The 13,815-nt window shown below is 39.6% G+C and overlaps 1 protein-coding gene across 1 annotated transcript in view; it reads left to right on the top strand.

The window, feature by feature from the left end:
- The window catches only part of elfn1a (extracellular leucine-rich repeat and fibronectin type III domain containing 1a), a 71,798-nt gene that overhangs the window by 45,475 nt on the left and 12,508 nt on the right, over positions 1 to 13,815 (top strand). The window contains exon 2 of the mRNA XM_085783852.1: positions 1,544 to 1,634. The gene's annotated coding sequence lies outside the window, so the exon portion shown is untranslated. The remainder of the gene's footprint in view (positions 1 to 1,543; positions 1,635 to 13,815) is intronic.

Consider the following 13,815-nt stretch of genomic DNA (forward strand, 5'->3'; position numbering starts at 1 on the left):
TATAGCCATCACCTTTGCATTTACTGGCTGGTAAACGCACATTTTTAAAGAAGTCCCTGCCTGTTGATATGATATACTGTAGAAGCAGCAACTGAAACAGGACTGGCAACAACAAAATAAACAGAAATCATTATCTGTATGAATAATTATTTTCAATTCTCAGTACATAATTTGTTTGTGTTGATGAGGCCATACTGGACATGTGTGAATGTGCTGTGAGGGGATATTACTGAGCAACCTGTATGTGTTAAAACCCAGAAGGGAGTGGGGGGAAAAAAAGGAAAAAGTTCCCTTTTGGTTGAAGCATGGCAGCAGGGGCAGCTGCAGGACTGACCCTGCCAAGGACAGAGAGCTTCCCATGCCTGTTCAATGCCGTAAAATGGGTCATTGAACAGCTAAATGGAGTCATTATGATGAGTAATTAAAAGAAAACTGCTGAAGACTCCCCAAACTCCCCCTTTTCTCTTGGTTCCGCTGCTTTTTGTGTTGTCACTGGCCTTTGCTGAAAGACAGCTGCCTTGGGCCACTTAAACTATCACCCCTTTCACCAGCATGCAAATAGCAGCCTTAGCTGCTAATTGAATCGCATTATCTATTGTCCTCTCATTTACTGGAAATCTACCCATTCTGCAGATTTCCATTACTGATTGTTGGAGATTGAATTTTTTGCCTGTGCTTTTCATCTGATACGGCATGTCATACACTCTGAGTCACAGGAGATGAGAACACAGAATTGTTTCATTAGAGCAAGAGAAGTAATATGAATACTGATTGTGCAGTAATCTGGCGCTTGTCTTTTACAGACATTAATATGTATGTAGGTGGGGAAAATTGCAGCCGTGCATCGCTGCATGCTTTAAAGGCTCGGGAAAGAGAAGCACAGAAGCAAGGGTGAAGCATGGATAAAAGATGAGGAAATTATGTTTCATTTCTGTTTCACTTATTGTAGTGAATACAAAACATCCATCTCTCTTTGTTACAAATCTTTTGCTATCTCCTCATTTTAAGTTTCAATAAAAATGCATGAACATGTGCCCATGCAGCCTCCCCCCTCCCCGGGCGGTGTGTGTGTGCAGCACATTTCTCATGATAGGCGGAGGCGGGCGGGGGTTGGATTGATGTTTGATTAATGAGTAAAAATTAATTAATTAGTAAAACTAACTTTGTCAAGACCGGAAACTGAAACAGAGGATTTCATTAGCTTGTGCTTGTAAGATAAGGTTAATGAGGTGGTTCCAATTCTGTATAAAAAAAGAAAAAGAGAGAGAGATGAAAAAGAACATTCATGCTCCTGAATTCACTTTGGACTGAAATGCCCAAAGAAGGTTATCCTCTGAAGAAGAAGCTTTTTATTACATGGCCCATTAAGACTGGCCTCTGTGTACTGGATACAACATGTTGACTAAAAATAAAAAAATCTTTCTACACACTAGGTCTCCACATGAAGTCCACACACATGAAGGTTTGCTGCTGGAAAACAAACAGCTTGATGGAAATAATGCATCAACATCTTTGTTTTTCTTCTTTTCCTTTCCCCCCTCAGAGTTGGAGAGGAGAAATCAGTGAACATCTGCACAGCTGGAGGACACCAGGGATGCTCTCTCACACTGTGGACTTCAACCCAGAGTACAGAGGTGAGCGCAGATATTTGGTATACAGTCGTACCTCGTGGTTTGAGTCAACTGCAGCTCTGCATGAGCAAACGCCCCCTAAGAGGATCACAGAGAATCCATCGCTAATCCACTGGTCAATAAACATGACAAGTACAGTACAGTGCCAAAGACAAGTCACTCAAAGGACATGTCATCCTGAGGCTGTGCGGTCTGAATATCGCGCTGGATTTATGTCGTGTTCAGGTTTCCCTGCTCCAACCTCTGCTTTTTCATTTATAGTTGTACAGCAGCACCAGAAGCTACATGTTTATTATAGGCTTCAGGAGGAAGTGTCTCAGTGTAATAGGTAATCTTAGCAGGAGCATTACATTAAAATGTCAGTGTAATTTTTTTTTGTTCTTTTTATCATCCAAGCACCTTTCCAGAGGATCAATGATTTTATTTTCTATAACATTATAACTTTGCAAAATCTATTATTCCTCCTCTGATGATGTAACATTTCTCAGACGAGATTTACTCATTTGCTGAACTTGAATTATCAAAATAATTAAAAACCACCACAGTTCACCGCCGCCAATAATAATGGGGAACATTTGTGGCAGGATGTGGGTGTGCGTGCACACTGAACTATTAGTGCTAATTAAGAGAACCCCTCACAAAAGAGATGTGGCCTTGACATTTTGAATCACCACTGACTCAATTTCTAGCAATACATGTTCCTAACCTGCACAACATTTCCTTCTTAACTGACTCACTAGTTACTCAGCTAGTTGGTTGTGCAAAGCACAGCAGATGGGGAGAGCCCTACGGCTTCATCGAGGCACGTGTCATGTGGTTCACCAGAGACTGTGCAGGATTTTTTTCTTTTTCTAAATGTAACACTTTCCTCTTGCCATTTATCTTAACTGTAGCTAAAGGTAGACACTGTAAAATACCAGCATGAAAGATGGTTGAGATTAACAGTAAACAACTGCAGTATAAGGTCAGGCATTTGGTATCTTTGTTTACCTCCTTTTAAATCATTTTTATTCAATACAAAAAGGAGGAGGAAAAAGTACATTGTAATCTTTGCAAATGTATTCTTAGCTACATATACTAACTGCTACCGTGGTTATACAGCTCCTTTACAGTTAACATGTCAATAGCATTAACTGAAGGCTGACTTAGCGTGGATATGAGACACACAATATTACAACAGGGCCTGTAGAGGAATGATAATAATTAAGATGTGTTTGAAAACCCTTTCACGATAGAGTAATGTATTCAGTGGATCCTGTGTCATCATCTAAATGTGCTTGTGAAGAGATACTCAGTGATCTGCCAGAAAGCTCCTATGGAAACTGACTGACCAAAGAAAACCTCTCAGTTGTATTTCTGATATATTTAATTTAAAGTGTTTGTACTTTAGGTCTTTCATGTTTACAGTGTTTTTGTTCCAAGCGGGGGTTAGCCATTTATTGCATCTTTTGTACGGAAACCAGAAGTTAAGAGACAATGAGCCTTTGTATATATTACCCTTTTGTATATATTTGTGTCAATCATATAAGGAGCGGCATGTTTGGAGAGACTTCACACGCCAAATCCCTGTTGGATATATCAAATGTGAATTTGAGTGCTGGATGAATGACTTTGATTTAATCCTCGCTGCCTTTCAAGTACAGCCAAAGGGATTTTTCTTATGCCGAACTGTCCAGGAAAACGCCTGCTTTACCAATTCTTGCAGTTTCCATATGAAACCATATTATGCACAGAAAAGCACAAGCAGCCAACAAATAGATACTATTAACTGTCATCCTAAAGCAAGTTTGGCAATCCATTAAAGCTTAGTGCAGCTCGGGTCTAACCACTGCCATTAGAAGTGAAGATGTAATGCTGTTGCAACTGAGGTTGAAGTCTGTGGGTCCAGAGCTGGAGAGGGACCACAAAACTCCCAGTTTAATTATTTTATTTTAAAAGAGAGTGTCCAGAGCAATATCGTTTTAGGGGACCTATATTTCCTACTTTCCCTGCAGAGATATGTTCCTTTACTGATCTGTACAGGATGTGCAATGTTGCTCAACAGGAAATGTGAAAATCCTGGCTACATTGGGGACTACCATGCATGCTGTGTGTCTCTGGTTGTACAATTTTGATTTGTTTTGTGGTTGTCCAGATTTATACACATAATATACATAAAAGATGTGCATGAGTTGGCATTAGACATCGAATATTGTTAGGTCATTGACCAGAGTAATGATCATCCTTCTGTCCAGGTCACGCCAGCTTTAAGCTTTAGCTCTATCAAGCTATGTACTGTAGTGCCAGGTCCTCCATCAACCTGGATTCCTAATTGATGGCACTAGAGAAGAGTTATTTGAATGGATTACCGTAAAGAGCATCATGGATTAGCCTGTGAGAGACATGGATCCCGAGGGAGCCTTAAATTGGTCACATAAAGTGATTATAAAACATCCGTATGGCTGCCGATTATTGGGTTCCCTCCTCATCAAAGGAATTTAACCCTTCCTCATTGCTTGCTCAATGCATCAATATGGCTCTGACCTGCTCCGCCTTCATGTGCACGTTGGCTGCAGCGGTGCACGAGCCAGTGCATATTATGATGTGATCAATGCCTTCAGGATGGGAAAACAACTCCCTGTATATATAGCCTTGGTTTATGTAGTTACATTGATGACTTTAGATGTCATGCTGCTAATACATAGTGGCTACATATAACACCCCTGTCTTCTTTTTAACCACTGTGCTATTTTAGACAAGATCGATGCAACATACCACGGCCCTCCATCGCAGCACAATCCATATTTAAAAGACTAGATGGCTGGTTTACAGGTCTTGATTCATGCGATTACATTATTACTGGGAACTACAGCGTTCAATCAGGATGAAACCGACATCCAGGACTGCCCCCTCAGTGGTTCTGTGGTAGATACATACTGGTGCATTTCCTAGAATCGACCTCATCCACTTGCCTTGACCAGGCTGTCATCAGTGCTAATGTACTTTAATTTTTAGAAAATCACTTTACTCACTTGATGCTCTTTCAGTCCATTACTTTTCTTAAGAGACCTACATCTATCAGAATTATGGCTAGTTTAAGATGAAAGGCTTTTTCCCTGACACCGATAAATAGGATTCAAATCCGACCAAAACATTCCTTCAGCAATCATTGTGTGTGCACGATCGAGTCATATTCTGTCAGTCAGTGTTAAAACTTCCGTCTTATTTGCAAAACAAAGCACTTAAACCCCTGAAAAAAGTTTAGATGAGTCCATTATAAACCCTTCACTGGCTGCGCTTCAAAAAGGTTTGGCGTCTCACAGACCAAACAACTGCATGTAAAAGAAATTAAATTATAATTGCATATCAATCCTGTTTTCCCAAATAGATCTGTTTTTATTCTAACCTTATTAATATCCAATTTGTAGAAGTGGCCAAGTGGTGACCTTGCACTTTTCATGAAAGTAACAAAATACAGAAAAGCAATGCAAAGTATCTTGTCATCCCACACAATGATGTTATTTATGTTTTGGACAAATTCATTCACAAAGAATAATTCTAATTTAATTGAGTCTTTCTACAACATTGTAAAATGAGCTACAATGACATTCCAGTGATTGAAGCAAGTCATCACAGGACCAGGGTCTTATGCTGTCATCTCCATTAATTTAATGAAGTCCCATATTCTGATAATGAAGACGTGCGGAGACACGCGGGCTGTGACTTTGCAGTGAGGAAGGCAATCGTGGAGAAAATGAATGGAAGTTAAAACAGGGCTACATGGGTTTTGACAGACAGCTGTCAGCCATTCATTACAGAGTCCTTAATGATTTTTTTCCACATCGCTGACAAAACGCTGCAGCACCTTTCTCTGCATGACAGGAGACTTTTCTCCAATCATGACACCTCAATTCTTCCCTCTTATTACATGTCATTCATTCAGTCGGAGCGCAGAAGACAAAGCCTCTTGTGTTTATTGGGATTTAGCTAGTCAAAGTGAAGCAATAACACAACACAATGATCCGCATGTTTAATGCGTCAGTTGTTTTGAAAACACAGACTTTAGTCAGGCATGTTCTCGAGTTAGAAAAGAGGAGATAATTGAGGCTTGGGTTTATCGTCTTCAGAATAGGATTAAAAGCAGAGGCCGTTCACCTTTAAAGAAGGATCCCATGGCCATCTGCTTTTATGTTTCCTCTTGTCAAACGCTGGCCTTCATTTTAAAATGTCTTTTTACTGCTGACCTTTTCAATTCTTTTATCCTTTCTTTCTTTTACTTTCATCATTTAACATGTTTTGTTCTTGAGGCTGGAAATTTGTAAAAGATACCAATAACATTAATTATATGACAACAAAACATGGTGGCAAATGTGTCCTTAGAGACATCTAATGAGCCTGTATAATTATCTCTGACTATCAATTGTTCACTTTCTTGCATTGGATAAACTTTACAGGAAGCTAAAGCTAATGTGGAAACTGTCTCAGGTACATAAGCTTCCTATGGCACATTTAATCTTGTATAATGACTTTCTTAAGAAGTTCTCTTTGGTCTGAAAGATAACAAGATTTCAGCAGGTGAGAAAGCACGCTACTGTGCATGACTGAGAAACCTGTCACAGCATTGTTTTGTCACAATACTATTTGCAAAAATGTGTTTAATAGCCTTTAATGGTGTTAGTTCACCCTGCTTATCTGACATGACTTTAAAATATTATTATATTGTGTTTTTTCAAGTTACCATTTTAACCTACTGTGTTTATTTTTAGTTAAGGGAGTGACCTCAACTTTCAGGATTGATTTATGTGTTTTACATCACCTTTATCCTCCTGGAAAATAGCACTAATGCTGAAAATTGCACCTCAGATGGATTATAGATTAGTATCAGTGTCTTGACTGTCCAACCTGGGCGGTAATGTGTCAGGATTGTGGCACGGTCCCGACAACAATCACTCATCCGGTGGGCTTCGAAAAGCTAGCTGAAGGTGTAATTAATCTATGAACGGCACACTGAATAATGATGTCTAAGTTTCATTTATTCTAATCACTATAGCATCCAATGTCTCCAACTGTGCAATATCCAACGTTCACATGTACCCAGGTTTATTGTACAGCAGCTGTATTTACTTATTAATCCACCCTCAGGGAGTGAGAGGGGATGAAGCAATTAAATAAACAGCTGTAATAGTCGACTGTAATACACTGATACCTGTATACACACTCCTACATGTGTGTGTTCATAAATGAAGAACACTGAATCGTAGCATTATTTCTACAAGGGCAAGTTAGTTGTAAACAAACATATGAACAAAAACAAGACTAACTTATTTAGCAACTAATATCAATAAGGTTTTTTTTTATTATTATTATTGCAGCTAATATTTCTCATTGGTAAAAATGCTAACCACCAAAATAGAAAAACCTATAACACAATAGACTTTGTGATGATAGGTGTGTAGTTACAAATAGAAATCACAGATTAATTTATTTCATTTCAGTTTAGAGTGTGTGGGAACTCTGTATAAATGGTTTAGCAAAAGTAATGAATAAATAGCTGAAATAATTAGAGATATTGTGTGAATTTTCAGTTGAACAGAACATGTACAGCAGCAAAAATAAGTACTGAACGCGTCAATAGACTTACATGGTGAGCATGCATAGAGGCCATGGTGGAAATGCATTTTTTTTTTTATAAATGTACCTGCTAATTGCAGGTCTCTCTAAAGCTCTCTGTCAGTGGTCCTTGGCTCTTGGACGACTCTTCTTAGTATTCTTTTGATTCTGTCAGAAATCTTACGATGAGCACCTGGTCGTGGCCAGTTCATGGTGAAGTGATGTTATTTTCAGTTCTGGATAATGGCACTAACAGATAAAACGGTGCATTCAGACACATCTGTAACCGATGCCATCAGTATGTTCTGCAACATAAGTTTCTGAAGGTCTGGAGAGGCTCTTTGCTTTTCCCCATTATGAGATGCCTCTTGTGTGACACGTTGGTGATGAGAAACCTTTTTATAGGCGTCAACTGGACTAAACCAGCTGATATTACTTTGCACTGATAGGGGACAGGATTACTTTCTAAATACTGACAGACTCCAGCTGCTTTCTTGGCTTTCTATAACTTTTTGCACCTCCTTTCCTTCATGGGTTCAATACTTATTCCCTTTCATTTTATTACACATTACTTAATTTATGGACATAAATGTTTGGATTTCTTTGTATGTGTGCATGACTTGGGTTGTTGCCGACATCTGATGAAAATTTTATGTCAATAGTTCAATTAGAAATATATTTTCTGAGAAAAATGTTGACTCGTTCAATACTTATTTTCCCCGCTGTAAATGCATAAAATTGATGCCTAAAACCAGCTGATAAACACTTGAAATGTGTGAACGGCTGAACACCATGGACAAATGAGTGAACTGATCAATACAAACAACTACTGTGTAAGTAGCTCAACTGTAAACTTGATCAAACTGACCTCAACAGTGACAGTTCAACTGCATGAAAAAACGTTTTTGTCAATATCCACTTACTTTATCAATCATGTTCAATCATACCCAACAAAGATGATGTGATGTGTGTGGGTCTGAGGCAACAAAGACATATTTTTTAGTCCTACTTTCCATCTGTCCTCAAGTTGTTAATATTAGCTTTACCTATATTTGCTATGATTTCCACATTACCTCATTGGAGCTTCTGTAACTTTACGTAACCTTGCTTTTATTTTCACAGTCTCTTTCAAACTTGCAGCTTTTATAAGATCAAGCATTTATTTAACAGCACACTGAAGTCTGACTGTGTCACAGAGGAAACAGCGTCTCTCCAGCCTGACTGAGAGCAGTCATTTCAACAAGGCATGGTAAAAGTAGAACGCTTTCATCGGCAAAGCGATTAATCACATTGCATAAGGCATCTGTCCACCATGTAATATACGTATCTTGCCATGTGACCTTTCGACATTGATGTAGAATGATAATTGCCTCTGCCTCATCTCCTTAGTAGGTTATGACACAGATGACATTTATTGACTACTCGCCCCTGTTGCTAAGCTTTTTACAAGAATAGCGTGTGTGCAATGGGCAGCGTAGATGAGGTACATCTGTCGGAGAAAGAGAGAGGCTGATGTTGTTATAGAGAGGATCTGAGTTATGTGTGTTGGTGACAGAAGCAACTATTAAAAAGCCTCACTAAAAATGCTCCTTTAAAGGGATAGTTCAACATTTTGGCAAATTCGCCCATTGCCATCATCCCTATAGTCATAGGGGTACAGTAGGTTAATTACCTTAAATTGTCGGTGCATGTTGTTTTGAGATCCACGGGGCAGAGACGTGAGCTGCTCAGGTAACAGTACATACAGTAGGCCTCTGTCCCTCATCAAACTCATAAAATACACCATCCAACAACTCCGAAACGCTGTTGTGGAGAAGTTGTGACCCGCAGCACATTCACCTCGCTAAATAATTTAACAGTATGAGACAGAGTTGTATTCGCGGCAAATGCGTAGCTGGAGCTACATCCCAGACACGGCTGCTGGGCGGAGTGATTTCAAAAGCGCAAGTAGTTCTGAGTATTTGCTTTATGTGCCGTAATGTTACATACATGATTATTTCATAGCATGGTTAATGTGCAGATCACAACTTGTCCACGAGAGTGTTTTGGAGTTGTGGGATTGTGTATTTTATGAGTTTGATGAGGGACAGGGGACTACTGTACCTACTGTACTGTTGCCTAAGCAGCTCACGTCTCTGCCCTGTGGATCTCAAAACAACATGCTGACAATTATGACAATGGGCGAATTTGCCAAAATGTGAACTATCCCTTTAAATAGGAAACGTTCAAATAAAATACCTGCCAGACACGAGGCATGTGAGACGCAACCGTGAATACTTTTGTTCTGGCTTTGACAACAATAGTATCACAAGTGAGAGCTGCTCAAACACAGTATGACTTGTTTCCCACTGTTTTGTATTAGCACTTAGAACCGTATTTTTCCTTTGTGAAGAAAAAAATTCCCTTTTCTTTTCTTTTCTTTTTTTTTTTTAAATCAGCCAAAATACTGCTTGCTTCCCACGTGCGTTTGTGGAAGAAAATTCAAATGGACAACAGCAATAAAAATGCAAATTTTGACACAGCACTATCAGAGCATTTTATGTCAGTTTATCTCTACTAATGTCCATTAGCATTTAAAGCCTTTATTTGTTGTGTCCTCCAGCCTAACTGGGATAAAAGTCCTCCCAGTGGTGTGCCTGTCATCTTGTGTTGAGATCTCCTTCAAATCTAAAGGTGGCCTTCTTGTGGTAAACCCACAAACCTTTCCCTCCTTTGATAGTGAACAAGCTCTCCGTTGCATCCTCTCCCCCCTTGGTGAGCCTGAGAGAATTTCCCCTGTCAGAAACAATAACTTTTCTTTCAAGGCAGAGACAGTTTTATTTTTCAACACTGCCATCGCACAAGGTGGTTGTTTCCATTTGCCACCCCCGTGTTTCCTTTCATTCCTCTGCTCATCATAGATGGATTAAATTGCTGCATCAGGAAAGTCAGACTTCTCTAACATCCTTGCCAACACAGATTGATTTTTTTCCCTACTGTCACCTTGTCCAACTTTAATACTCTTTTTGAGGTCTGTAAAAAGAAGCTCACACTGTACTGTAGGTTCAAAGAGGAACATGGAGTCATTATTCCACCGCAAAATCAGATGATCATCAGCTGGTCTCGCTGAACACCAACTCTACTTCATATCCTCATGCACACTCATTTACATAACAGACTGATGAGCCCCCTGCTTCGTGAGTCTGTTGCTACCGCCGCTCAGATCCACTGTCAGTGACAACCACAGGCTCAAATGCACCGCCCACGGATGGATTACAGAACAGGCCTATGGAGCACAAGCACAGGAGGCCAAGGGTTCAGGCGTACAGCCTCTGTATGAGGCGACTGCTAACATTTTACTATTGAAGAATCAATCACACAGATACTCAAACCAAATACAGAGAGGCAAAAAAAACAAAACAACAACACTCAAATGGCTGCAAAGATATGTAAAACCTGAACAAAAATATGGAAAACAATGACAGAGAGAAAAAGCATTACAGAGACATAAAGTGATAAAGTATTACAAAAACTTTCTAAATTACTCCAAGGGATGTGAAACAACTCCAGAGAGATGAAAACTGGCCAGAGACACGAAGCGACCACAAAAATTCAAACCAACACAAAGAGACAAAGGATACACATAAAATGACTTAGAAGTGATGCAAAACAGCTATAGACCATTTGCTCACAAAAGGAGGTAGGAGGTATAATGACGACTATAATGCACCATACCACTACTAAGGATGCAAAACGATGACAGAAAGGAACAACACAACTACAGGGAGACAAAAAAAACAACTATCAAGAGACATGAAACCACTACAGAGATGCAAGGTCATCATCACACTTCCTGCTGTTGTGTTATCTTGATCCTACTGTACATTGGATGGTTCATAATCACTATAGCTATAGTCTCAAGTCATATTCTAGTTTAGGCTGTTGCTCTTGCTATTTTTTGCCATCACCACCATTAGTTGGCAAGTGGCTTTCATGCATTGGAATGTGAAAACACACCACCCACCACTCCAGCCTTCACCTACAGTACGTGTTATTCAATTGCAGGTAGAGCTGAAGCCAAGTCGTCTTCTGCTGAAAAGGAACTGGCTTTTGTTGCTGCTCCCCTCCAACAAGCCAAGGCCATGAATGAAGTAGCGTTTAACCTCATGGTTAGGGTTAGGTTGTATGAAGCAACAGGTATGAACAAGCTTTGAAAGAGGTCAATCAAATCAGGATCATGTATTTGTGGCAGTGTGAACTTGAACTAGCCAAATGTGCTCGACCAGCTATAGTTCTTGTTAGCATAGCTCCTTGGTAAATTTACTGTTTAACATTGACCCAAAGCCAAAATTTGTCGACACATTTGAAATAAAACTCTGCAGTGTAAATCATGTCAAATATTGACCTTACTGTAGAATATGTCAGTGGGATTTGTAGCTAGCAGCTCTGGGTTATACTGTACATACCACTGAAAAACATCACTCTAAAGATTGATGTCTTCTTAACTAAACCACATTATGAAATCTATGTGTTTCATACAGTTACTACTTTTTCTGTAAGATAACATTTAAAGAAGCTGCCATTTAATATTACCTGTACAGGATGATGCATGATGAGACACTGTTTACATTTAACACTCAGTTTTATAACATCATTGAAATTTTGGAAGAGAAAATGAAACAAATATTTGATATTTATTGGCTGCTGTGGACAACGCATTAAAGCCATTTGCCTCAGTAGCATCCCATAGTTTCAAATGGCTTCCTGGAGTGGGTTCAATCATGGTTTTATGTGTGGTTGTGAGTCAGACATTTGATAGATGTTGATTAAAATAAAAAGACAGAAAATGCATGGGGATGGGGCCTTCCTGTATTAAGGTAAAACTGTGTGAGAAGCTGATTAATTCCCTGGGAACCAAACTAACTTTTCCAAATGTAGATTATCTGAGTCAAACTTGTCTCACAGCTCCCTTTGTGGAGCTAATCTCAAAGTGATAATGTCCTCTTCCTAAATGTGTCAGATAGTCCGTCGGGTCAGACAGGCCGGCTGCTCCTGTTCGCAGCTTGTCAATCAGGAAGCTGAGGCAGGTTGGGCTGTCCGTCACACGCGTGGTCCTGCTGAACAGCATAATTGAATTAGCTCCAGTCATTCTCTGAAGGTTAATTGATAGGGAAAACTTGGCTGGGCATGGTGGGAGAAATTGACAAAGATAAGGATACCCGTCTTATCTCAGATTTTTGTCAGCATATGCGCACTTTATAATTTCTCCAAACATTAGATATTCATAAAAGTATATATATTAAAGACTTCCACACACAGAACAGCTTGGTTTAATCCGCCTGAATAGTGAATTTTCATAAGTTTTTGTCACACCGATGCACAGTACTTTTGTTCTACATGTCATGAGTCAGCAGCTAGAAACGCCGCTGGCAGACACTTTGGCTCGGAGGCCAAAATAACGTGCTGAGCTGATGGTCAGTTGATGGTCTGGAAAATTGCATTTAAACCTTCAGGTGTTATTCCAACTTGTGTCTTACTCTCAGACGTACAGAATTAAATTAAACTCTACTTTGCTCCTGTCCCTTTGATAAATGCTCCCTATAGCTCAGTTGAACCCCCCTCCACCTCCTTCCTTGTTCAGGATGCATCTGGTTTTGTGAAGAAATAGCATTTTTTACAGTGCAAAGATCAAAGCAGTGATGTTACCAGAGCTGTGGAGGGCTGAGCTGTTGTCTGCTAACGACGGTGCAGGCCTGCTGCTTTAACTCTCCTGCCAGGTTTCACCGATGCATCTGTTTCCATCAGTGCAGCGTGATTCCATGCCATTCTCTGTGGCTTATCATCTTTATAAGAGGTGTCACCCAAAGTAGAGCTTTTAGTTTGTAATGAGATTTTTTGTCCTCGTCTAAGCTTGAATCGTACCAGACCATGAGCCTGCCGAAGGACTCTTGATACACTGAAGAACAATAGAGTGAGATATTGGGAATTTACAAGAGATGGCAGGGCAGTAAGTCATTTAAAGTTTTACAAAGTATGACACCTGTGCGGAATACCAAGTAGTAAGTGGACTGAATGTAACTTGAGAATAAACCAAGAGGCTGTTTCAAATTCAGGACGCTTGTGTGCATCTCTGTATCGGCTCAACCTTTGCACTCAGGGCCTTAATTATCCAAAAAGGATCTGTTATTTGACATTTAGCACTAATGTATGATCAGCATTAACTGAGATCAGCCCACACTTCAGCAGCACTTATTATCCTAATGCTAATTTGCAGCTTATTAGCAGTGACCAGTGCTAATTGGCAAGAGTAAGATATTATTTGTCTGTATTAATCTCTGCTAAAATACATTGAGTGTGTTAGATAAAAGGGCAAAATAATATAAATAAAAGCCTTATCTGTATTCTTGTCCAGTATTCAACATTTATGATAATATACAGGCTACAGAAAGGGCATTAAATTAGTTAGCAGACATGGATGACCAACCACGATGTGACCACTCACAATTTCCATGATCACTCACCTAATTTATTCGACTTTTTGATGGATGTTTACCTCTGAAAATCTGGTCCAGGTAACACTGACTGAGTGTATGGGATCTTTACTGAGGTTAAGTAA

The sequence above is a fragment of the Trachurus japonicus genome, chromosome 8 (genome assembly GCF_045865225.1).
Source record: "Trachurus japonicus isolate A0001 chromosome 8, Traja_1.0".
Lineage (NCBI taxonomy): Eukaryota > Metazoa > Chordata > Actinopteri > Carangiformes > Carangidae > Trachurus > Trachurus japonicus.